Here is an 11694-nt window from a genome sequence, read left to right as displayed (position 1 = left end):
AGGTACATGGCTCCCCTGGCCTGGTAGGCAGCCAAGCCATCCCAGATAAGGCCTGTCAGGGAGGCCTGGTCTGTGCAGACACCCTGGCGCCTGCAGCTGATGGAGCTAGTTAGGGTGTCAAGCTCAGGTCAGACACCCACCTGCGGCCCCAGCTCTGCAGGGAATTGGAAAATTACTAACCCAAAGGCCAAGCGGATTCTGTCTAGGTCCAGAGTCACCAAAATTCCCATCCTCCCTGAGGGCAAAACACTCTCTGGGAGACTAACTGGCAAGTTTCTTAGACAGAAGGAGACAAAAATCACTGACTCGGGCAAAGCAGAGCCTCTCTGGAGGAGCTACAGCCTTGAAGACATGACTGAGACATTCTTGGGTGGAGCAGCTCACCCCGAAAATAAACAACTTAGCAATTCTCCTCCACCCCAAACAAGCCTGTCCGTCAACTGCCCCACCGCAGCCTCCACCTCAGGCCAGGCCACTCCAGCTGCTCCTGAAACTACAGGAGTTTCCTTCCCTCGGCCACAGGAACCACACCCTGGTGTGTTGGGGTCCCCGACTGGCCACAGACTTGGCCCAGCTCACACGCTGCCTGACCAATCTCAGGCCAACAGGGGCCTGCTGCGTACACAATCCCTAGCTCAGTCCACCTTAGACGGCGACCCTGGGTCAAACCCTGCACGGATGTGGTCAGCAGAAGAGAACAGCAGCTGGGAGAAAACTGGAAACCTGAAGTCCTCTCTGAGCTTCTTGCTCAGTCGTATCCCCTTCCTTGTGACACTATGGACTGTAGCCCACCAGGCTCCTCTGTCCATGGGATTCTCCAGGCAAGAATCTTAGAGTTGGGTGCCATTTCCTACTCCAGGGGATCTTCCCAACCCAGGGATCGAACCTGCATCTTTTGGGTCTTCCACAATGGCTGGCGGGTTATTTCACCACTGCACAACCTGGGAAGCCTATAGCCACCATTTTCAGCTCTGAAGACAAAGCAGGACCACCCCCATTGACAGCTGTGGGTGCTTTTCTGCGTTTCTATTTCCTGGCAACAAGGTGATGGGTCCAAGGATACAGCCCTACCAGGCCAGTTCTCTGATAGCAAGAGGCCACGCCTGAATTCCACTTCCTATGCCCAAGGAACACTCAGGGTCTCTAGGACCACACAGCTGGCCTTTCCCAGCCCTCCCCTAGTCAGCTGGCATCTTGGCTAGATGCAACATAAACATCTTGGATGTTTATCCCCCTGGGCAAATCCCACTCTATAAAAAGAGAGACCTGGACAGGTTCCCTCCACTGAAGCGTGTGACCCCATGGTGTGTGCAGCTGTGACCCAGCTCCAGAACTCCTCGACATAAAATGCAAAGAGAATAGGGAATCGTACTGGCAGGAACCTGTATTGGCAGGTGGGTTCTTTACCAGGTGGCTCAGCTGGTAAAGAATCCACCTGCAATGTGGGAGGACCTGGGTTCGATCCCTGGGTTGGGAAGATCCCCTAGAGAAGGGAAAGGCTACCCACTCCAGTATTCAGGCCTGGAGAATTCCATGAACTATATAGACCATGGGGTCCCAAAGAATCGGACACACTGAGCGACTTTCCTTTTCACTAGGGAAGCAATGTTTTGGTTACATTCAGTTAAATAAAATATATGATTAAAATTAATTTCACCCAGGGACTTCCCTTGTGGTCCAGTGGTTAAGACTCTGGGCGTCCACTTCCAGGGGGTGTGGGTTTGATCCCTGGAGAAACTAGGATTGCACATGCTACATGGTATGACTACAAATAAATAAATAAATAATATACGTCTTTGAAAGTTTTTAACTTCATCTGTTTTGTTTTACCTTTTAAACAAAGCTACTTGTGGTGGGCTAAATAATGGCCTCAAAGAATAGCTACTCCCTGGAATCTGAGACCAACACCTAAATGGCAAAAGGTGAGATTGTCTACGAAACATAGTCCTCACTTCTGCACAGAGCAGCCGGCCATGACCTTGAGTTGTCTTCCTTTAGAGGAAGGAGAGTATACATTTGCAGCTCTAACTAGAATAGTGGGCCTCATTAAGCAGAGGCATCTTTGAAAAAGTGTATGTGCGGGATGATGTATATAGGTGTTATATAGCCAGCGTGCAGGGGGCCATGCACTAAACACCTGTTGGGCTGTCTGCCAGCTCCTCTCTGGGGCTCCCAATGGTCACTGGGGGCATTAGGAACCCATCCCTGACTCCTCTGAATGAACCAAGGTGAGCACCTGACCAAAGCTGGCCCACTCAGGGTCCCTCTTGATGAAATACAGACCTGGGACCAAAAAGAACCTGACAATCTAAGCTCAGGAGCTATGGCTGGGCATTTTCTAACCACCATGAGGACCAGAAAGGCAAAGGATGAGAGAGGAGAGGGGCGGGGAAAGGAAGAAAAGAGGGTAGGGCGAAAAGGAGAGCGAGAAATCGGGATTAGAGACGCAGAGAGAGTCCCCATGATGCTCAGTCCCTCCATCCAGGCCCTTCCTGAGGTCTGGGTCCTGTGAGCTGTACCTATACCTTCATCAGAAATCCCTCTTTTCAACTTCGGCTAGTTTAAACTGATTTCTCTTACATTCAATCAAGAAATTTAACCAATATACCTTCTCAGAGATCAACTGTGAGCAAGGAATGTGTGCTTAATCGCTCAGTCATATCTGACTCTTTGTGACCCCATGGACTGCAGCCCGCCAGGTTCCTCTGTCCATGGGGGTTCTCCAGGCAAGAATACTGGAGTGGGTTGCCGTGCCCTCCTCCAGGGGCTCTTCCCAACCCAGGGATTGAACCCAGGTCTCCCGCATTGCAGGCAGATTCTCTACTGCCTGAGCCACCAGGGGAAGCCCTTTCTCCCTTCACCCTTCCTCCCTTCTGCCTTGAGCAAGGAATGTAATTCACATGAAAAGTACTTCCAATACAGAACTGTAAAGTAAAAAAAAAACACAAAGGGCACAGCATCCGGAGAGGCTTTTATCAAGGAAGCCCCTGCTTGATGGAACTGTAATATAGCAAATAGAAGACTCTACCAAATTCTAAAGCAAATGAATTGGATTGATTTGATTGATTTAATGTCAATCAAACCTCCCTCTTCTCCATTCACCACTTCATATCCTTATTTCTGGGCTTCCCTGGTAGTTCAGGTAGTAAAGAATCTATCTGCAATGCAGGAGACCCCAGTTTGATTCCTGGGTCGGGAAGTCTCCCTAGAGAAGAGATAGGTTACCCACACCAGTATTCTTGGGCTTCCCTGGTGGCTCAGACAGTAAAGAATCTGCCTGTAATGTGGCAGAACTGGGTTCCATCCCTGGGCTGGGAAGATCCCCTGGAGGAGGGCATGGCAACCCATTCCAGTATTCTTGCCTGGAGAATCCCCATGGACAGAGGAGCCTGGCGGGCTGCAGTACATGGGGTTGCAAAGAGTTGAACACAACTGAGCAACTAAGCACAGCACAGCTCAGCACAATATTCAAACATAAATTGCAAACTTCCTTATCTAGCCCTTTGTGAGATGCCAGCTGTATTGTTAAATGCAGTATGTAATTGTGTATTTATATACTCTTGAGAGTCCCTTGGACTGCAAGGAGATCCAACCAGTCCATCCTAAAGGAGATCAGTCCTGAGTGTTCATTGTAAGGACTGATGTTGAACATGAAACTCCAATACTTTGGCCACCTGAGGCAAAGAACCGACTCTTTGGAAAAGACCCTGATGCTGGGAAAGATTGAAGTGGGGAGGAGAAGGGGACAACAGAGGATGAGATGGTTGGATGGCATCACTGACTCAATGGACATGAGTTTGGGTAGACTCCGGGAGTTGGTGGTGGACAGGGAGGCCTGGTGTGCTGCAGTCCACAGGGTCGCAAAGAGTCAGAAAGGACTGAGTGACTGAACTGAACTGAACTGTATATTTATTTACACATTTATATTTATTTGTCTAATAGCTGTTCTAGGAAAGAACAGATTGTACTTTATTTGTTTTAATGTACATATATACTTAACTGAAAGGGAGTTTATCAACATAATAATTTATATAAATAAAATAATCACTCTTTTTAGGTGGATAGTTCTCTGCATTGGGGAACCACAACCACAGTCAAAATACAGAGTATTTCCATCATCCTAAGTTTCTTTATACCATCTTGTAGACAATGGTTTCAGATCTCCAATTGGCAACTATTGGTCCAATTTTTGTCCTGTAATTTTGTATTTTCTATAATGTCATTTGTGTGAGTGCTTAGTCACTCAAGTTGTGTTCGACTCTGAGGCACCAGGAGTCTAACCAGGGTCTCCTGCTTGCAAATGGTTTTTGTTCCTTCTGAGCCACCAGGGAAGACCATTCAGCTCAGTTCAGTTCAGTCACTCAGTCGTGTCCAAGACCATAATGTCATATAAATATTATCATATTGACTCTAGCTTCTTTTGGTCCTAACAATGCACTTGAGATTCATCCATTTTGTTGCATGCATCAGTGGTTTATGGTTTTATTGCTCAGTAGCATTCCACATATGGATATATCACAATTTATTTATCCATTCACCAGCTGATGGCCGCTTGGGTTTTTTGCAGTTGTTGGTAATTATGAGTAAAGGCTGCTACAAAGATTCATCAGCAGGTCTTTTTCTGGACATACACTTTCATTTCTCTTGGGTAAATACCTAGAAAGGGGTTGTTTGATACATGTATGTTTATTAGAAACTCTCAAACTGCTTTCCCAAGCAGTTGGTTATACCATTTTGGATTCCCACCAGTGGTGTATTAGAGTCCAATCTGCTCTGACTCCTCACCAGCACCTGGTGACATTCGGTGTTTTGGGCTTGTTTCCTTGTTTTTACTTTTATCCATTCTTATAGGTACTTAATGGTTTGAATGTGTGTTTCTCTCGTGACTAGTGAAGCTGACAGTCTTTCCATGTGTTTGCTTGCCTCCTTTACATCTTCTTTAATGAGGCAGATTTTCACATTTTTACCCATTGCTTAATTGGGTTAAATGGGTTTCTATTATTGTGTTTTGAAAGTATGTGTGTGTGTGTGTATATATATATATGATTCTGGATACAAGCCCTTTATCAGATATATATTTTGTCAATATTTTTCCCAGTCTGTGGCTAGTATTAATTTTCTTAACCATACTTTCAAAGAGAAGTTTTGAATTCTGAAGTCCAATTCAGGACACTTTTGCATATGGTTTGTGCTTCTGATATGTATCTTGGCCTAACCTAAGGTCACAGAGATTTTCTCTCATGTTTTTATTTAGAACTATTGCATTGATAGTTATCAGAGATCAAATTGCCAACATTCTTTAGAGCATGGAGAAAGCAAGTCTTTGGAGCATGAGAATGCAAGGGAGTTCCAGAAAAACATCTACTTCTACTTCACTTACTACGCTAAAGCCTTTGACTGTGTGGATCACAACAAACTGTGGAAAATTCTTAAAGAGATGGGAGTATCAGACCACCTTACCTGTCTCCTGAGAAACCTGTATGCAAGATAAGCAACAGTTAGAACCTTACATGAAACAACTGACTGGTTCATAATTGGGAAAGGAATATGACAAGGCTATATATTGTCACCCTGATTGATTATTTAACTTCTATGCAGAGTACATCATGAGAAATGTCAGGCTGGATGAATCATAGGCTAGAATCAAGATCGCTGGGAGAAATATCGACAACCTCAGATATACAGATGATACCACTCTAGTGGCAGAAAGCGAAGAGGAACTAAAAAGCCTTTTGGTGTGGGTGAAAGAGGAGAGTGAAAAGGTTGGCCTAAAACTCAACATTCAAAAAACTAACATTATGGCATCTGGTCCTGTCACTTCATGGCAAATGAAAGGGGGAAAAGTGGAAGCAGTGACTGATTTTATTTTGGGGGGCTTTGAAATCACTGTGGATGGTAACTGCAGCCATGAAATTAAAAGACATTTGCTTCTTGGAAGAAAAGCTATGACAAACCTGGACAGTGTATTAAAAAGCAGAGATATCACTTTGCCAACGAAGCTATGATTTTTCCAGTATGGATGTGAGAGTTGGACCATAAAGAAGGCTGAGCACCCAAGAATTGATGCTTTTGAATTGTGGTGCTGGAGAAAACTCTTGAGTACTTTGGACAGCAAGGAGATCAAACCAGTCAATCCTAAAGGAAATCCACTCTGAATATTCATTGGAAGGACTAATGCTGGAGCTGAAGCTCCAATACTTTGGCCACCTGATGTGAAAAGCAGACTCATTGGAAAAGACCCTGATGCTGGGAAAGACTGAAGGCGAGAGAAGAGGGCCGCAGAGGATGAGATGGTTAGATAACAGTACTGATTCAATGGACATGAATTTGAGCAAATTCCTCTGCAAGACAGAGAAGCCTGGCATGCTACAGTCCATAGAGTTGTGAAGAGTTGGACACAACTTAGCAGCTAAACAACAATTATAGAAAAATAAAAGTAAAATGCATAAGGCATACATCTGTGCTCTGATTAAATCTGTCTCAAATCCTCTTCTCAGAATAAAAGAAAAATAAACAAGAAAAAAACAGGCATGAGAATTTTATCTCTGCTGTCCATATTGTCTTCTTTTGATTTAAATTTGTTTCAACATGTAAGACATAAATGTTTCCAAAGCCAAAATTTGGTAAGTTACATTCAGAGAAATTCTTCCTCCTTCCCTTACTTTTTTCCTTATAAATAAACATTTGAAAATTTTTTGTTTATATTTCCAATGTGTCATTTCACAAATATAAGCAAGTATACACAGGTACACACAGCCATATTCATTTATCTCTCCTTTTTTATCCCCCAGTAGCAAACCATTTGAGATTGGCACCTTGCTTTTTTTCACTTACCAAAATAGTCTGCAGGGACATCCCTGGTGGCAGCGCGTAAGAATCTGCCAATGCAGGAGACACGGATTCGATCTCCGCTCCAGAAGATACCACATGCCTCAGAGGAACAAAACCGTGTGCCACAACTGCTGAAGAACACTCACACTAGGACTGCATGCCGCAACTACTGAGCCCACGTGCTGCAGCTAATGAAGCTCACTTGCCAAGAGCTTGTGCTCCGCAACAAGAGAAGCCGCTGCAATGAGAAGGCCACACACTGCCCCTGCTGCTGCCGCTGCTGCTGTCTCTTCAGTCGTGTCCGACTCTGTGCGACCCCATAGACGGCAGCCCACCAGGCTCTCCCATCCCTGGGATTCTCTAGGCAAGAACACTGGAGTGGGTTTCCATTTCCTTCTCCAGTGCATGAAAGTGAAAAGTCAAAGTGAAGTCGCTCAGTCGAATTCGACTCTTCGCGACCCCATGGACTGCAGCCTACCAGGCTCCTCCGTCCATGGGATTTTCCAGGCAAGAGTACTGGACACACTGCCCCTACTCACCACAATAGAGAAAGCGCAGCTGCAGCAATGAAGACCCAGTGCAAGCAAAAATAAAAGATAAAATTAATTAATTTAAAAAGTCTGAAGATCACTTTCTATTCAGTTCAGTTCAATCGCTCAGTCCTGTCCGACTATTTGCGACCCCATGGACTGCAGCACGCCAGGCTTCCCTGTCCATCACCAACTCAGGAGCTTACTCAAACTCATGTCCGTTGAGTCGGTGATGTCATCCAACCACTTCATCCTCTGTCATATTATTTTATGACTTCATATTAGTACATAGAAATCTTTACTCATCTTTACAGCACATTTTGAAGCATCTGTGTGGTCCCTTTAAAAATATTATTAAAGAAGTTATTAAAAGTGAGAACTATAACTTTTTAAAATTTTTTTATTGAAGTATAATTGATTTATAATGTTGTGTTTAATTTTGGCTGTACAGAAAACAGCAAACCAGACATGTATGTGACTTTTAGTTTCTGTTTTTGCATTCAGTTCAGTTCAGTCGCTCAGTCGTGTCTGACTCTTTGCAACCCCATGAATTGCAGCACGCCAGGCCTCCCTGTCCATCACCAACTCCGGGAGTTCACCCAAACTCATGTGCATTGAATCGCTGATGCCATCCAGCCATCTCATCCTCTGTCGTCCCCTTCTCCTCCTGCCCCCAACCCCTCCCAGCATCAAGGTCTTTTCAAATGAGTCAACTCTTCGCATGAGGTGGCTAAAGTATTGGAGTTTCAGCCTCAGCATCATTCCTTCCAATGAACACCCAGGACCGCTCTCCTTTGGGATGGACTGGTTGGATCTCCTTGCAGTCCAAGGGACTCTCAAGTCTTCTCCAACACCACAATTTAAAAGCATCAATTCTTCGGCACTCAGCTTTCTTCACAGTCCAACATTCACATCCATACATGACCACTGGAAAAACCATAGCCTTAACTAGACGGACCTTTGTTGGCAAAGTAATATCTCTGCTTTTGAATATGCTATCTAGGTTGGTCATAACTTTCCTTCCAAGGAGTAAGCGTCTTAATTTCATGGCTGCAATCACCATCTGCAGTGATTTTGATATTAGAGTCTTCAAAACTGGGTATTAATGATTTCAGGCATTAAAATCATAGTATATTGCTGGTCTTTTTTGAAATTGTTTTGGGAAGAGTAAATTTTTCCATGCTTTGAAATCAGTGCTAACTTGTACTTCTAAGGAAGTTTCATAAATATTTTTTAGAACTCATTTTCTTTTTATGAACTTACATATGCCCATTGTGTTTAATACTTAAAAGCATAAAAGGAAATAACACTATGTAGCTATAACTAACCGCTGTTAATATTGAGCATATTTCTTCCAACATTGTTTCCTGTAGGTACACAATTTTTTCTTACACTATTGGATATAGGATCTGTTGATCTTGTAACGATGTTTGTTGTTGTTTTTCAGTCGCCAAGTCGCACCCAACTCTTCTCGACATCATGATGGCAGCATGCCAGGCCTCCTGGTTCCTCACCATCTCTTGGAGTTTGCAAAAGTTCATGTCCGTTGAATTGGTGATGCCATCCAACCATCTCATCCTCTGTCACCCTCTTCTTCCGCCTCAATCTTCCCCAGCATCAGAGTCTTTTCCAATAAGTCACCTGTTAGCATCTGGTAGGAGAAGGCAATGGCACCCCACTCCAGTACTCTTGCCTAGAAAAATCCCATGGACAGAGGAGCCTGGTAGGCTGCAGTCCACGGGGTGGCTAAGAATCGGACGCAACTGAGCAACTTCACTTTCACTTTTCACTTTCATGCACTGGAGAAGGAAATGGCAACCCACTCCAGTGTTCTTGCCTGGAGAATCCCAGGGACAGGGGAGCCTGGTGGGCTGCCGTCTATGGGGTCACACAGAGTCAGACATGACGGAAGCGACTTAGCAGCAGCAGCAGCAGCATCTGGTAATGATCATTAGCCAAAAGCAATCAACTCTGAACTAAAAACTTTGTACATTGAAAGTAACGCTGTACCCTCTGAAAGGTAATACTCTGAATCTAATTTAAATGATTTTGTGATCTCTTCTTGGCTTCTGGGTAGCTTATAGTTTAGAAAAACTTCCTATTCATTACTATCACCAGTATTCTGGAGTTATGCTTTCAAACTACTGCTAGGTTAAAAAGAGGAAGACAGAGAGAGAAAGGCCAAAAACTCCCTATGAAATCTGATTTTGAATCTTTGACAGAAAAAAGAAAAGTAACAGTTCCATTCAATTTCACATTGTCATAGTGGGATTGAAATGGAAAGCCAGATGGCACAATTAAATCATTTACTTAAAAAAAAAAAAAAGCACACTTTAGAATACTCAAACAAGGATGATGACCTCTCATTGATTCACTGGAACTTTCTCACTGTTCCTTCCTAAGACCAAAGCTGTGTGTTTGCAGCAGCAACAGCCGTGTGGTTGGTCCTTGTCCAGGGACCAACCAAGGCAAATTGAACTTGCTGAGGATCGATTGAGAACCTTATCAACCCCGGATTCTAGACAAAGGTCGGTGTAATTAGACTGCTTTAAGTAAAACTGCTAGTCGACAGAATGGATAAACCATGAGGTAATATTTGCTTAAGAAAAAAACTCCTTCCCTGAATATCCTTTAAATAATAGGCTCTTTTGATCCACTTAGAACAAGATCCAACGACAGTAAAACATACCTTTGAGGAACTTCCTATTGAAGAGAGTCCTGTACACAAGAACTTCCTGTTTTGCTGGAAAATCTCTTAAATAATACTATTTGACATATATAACACAACAAATAATTACCAGAATTTTAATTTTAATTATAGGGCATGTAATATGATGTTACATCAGAGCTGCAAGGTAAATGAGCTTCCTATTTCTCAAGGCCTTGTTCTGCTTGGAATTTTAAAAGGTCTTTAAAAATTTAAAAAAAAAAATAGAAAATGGAAATATTTCATGGAAGTAAGGAAAACATCTAATATTTTCAAATAATTGTGAAATATCTGAACCCAGGAGGTGGAGATGGCAAGCTTACTATGAACGCAAGCTTAACAACCCTAAATGGGAGGTAACAGGCTTGTGCCTGGGTGTAGAGATGGGGGAGGGAGTGCAAAATAATATGAGAAAGACAGGCTGAAATACATGCAGACATACCAACCCCTCATTCAAATATTACGAATTTCCGGAGGCAGAGCATTTAACAGGGTACAGCTCCAAGTGCAGGGCCTTTGCAAGCACACAGGTTACACGCCTATGAATCTAGACGTGCACACGAGGCCTTCTGTGTCCTCCTTTAAGGTACAGTGATTTCCAAGCACCCTCTCCCTTCATGAGGGCCTGGGCTCTCGGGTCACAGCGCACCAGTGCAGAGAGCCATGCTGGATGTCGGCATCTGCTGCCTGGCTCACAGTTTTGAATTTTTAGGTAAAACATTCAGCACAGCTCTTATTTATCCCGAAATCACTGGGGCAAGTGTCATAAAACAGATTTTTCTTTTCTTCTCCTATATGAAAAAGAGACACACTTTTCGAGTTTTGCTTTGTTGTTTACAATCGTGACGTCTGCAGAGGAACCTCAGCTCACAGTTGGCAAAGTCGGCTGGGAACCGGTCTGGGCCCCCCAAAAGCCGGTGCGCCCAGCCTGGGCGCCTTTGGGCACGATGCCCCCGGCCCTGCGCGCATTCCACGCCCTCCCCGCCCGCGCCCCGGGATGCGGGTCCCCGTCGCCCCTGGACACTCTGAGAGAGAGATGCTTGTTTTCTGGGTGTCTCCCGCCCGCCCAGAGCGAAGCCTCCATCTCTCCGGGCCCCCAGCTGTCCGGGTGGGCCCCAAGCAGGTCCCCGCTCCACTCTAGGCGGCCACCCGGGGATGGGGCTGGCGCGGCGCCCGCTATAGGAGGTGGGGTCCTCCCAAACCCGCTCCCTCCCGGCCCCTGTGAGCCTCATCCCTTCCCGAGCATCCGCGCTCCAGCCGCCCATCTCCCACACGTCCCGGCTCTTCCCGGGACAGTGCGGGGAGCCCAGCACCGCCGGCCCCGCGGGGCTCGGGCGTCAGGGCCCGGCCAGGGAGCCGGGGCGGCCCCGGAGCCTCCCGATCGCTGGGTGCGCTCTCCTCCTCAGGCGTCCCCCGGACGGCGCCCTCGGGTGCAGGCCGCGAGCTCGCCCGACGCCCCCAGCCCGCTTCCCCCGCAGCCCGGCGCAGCCGCCCCCTCGGCGCGTCCCAGGCACCGCGCGGTCCGGGCGGCGGAGGCGGCGGCCCCGCGGCCCGTGCGTGTGCAGCGCCCCCCGCGGCTGAGCGGAGCGCAGACGGCGGCGCCGGGAAGAAGGGCGCCGCCCGCCC

This window comes from Oryx dammah, unplaced genomic scaffold, assembly GCF_014754425.2.
Source record: "Oryx dammah isolate SB20612 unplaced genomic scaffold, SCBI_Odam_1.1 HiC_scaffold_20, whole genome shotgun sequence".
In the NCBI taxonomy this organism is placed as follows: domain Eukaryota; kingdom Metazoa; phylum Chordata; class Mammalia; order Artiodactyla; family Bovidae; genus Oryx; species Oryx dammah.
The sequence above is the reverse complement of the archived record's forward strand: the minus strand, read 5'-3'. Positions refer to the sequence as shown.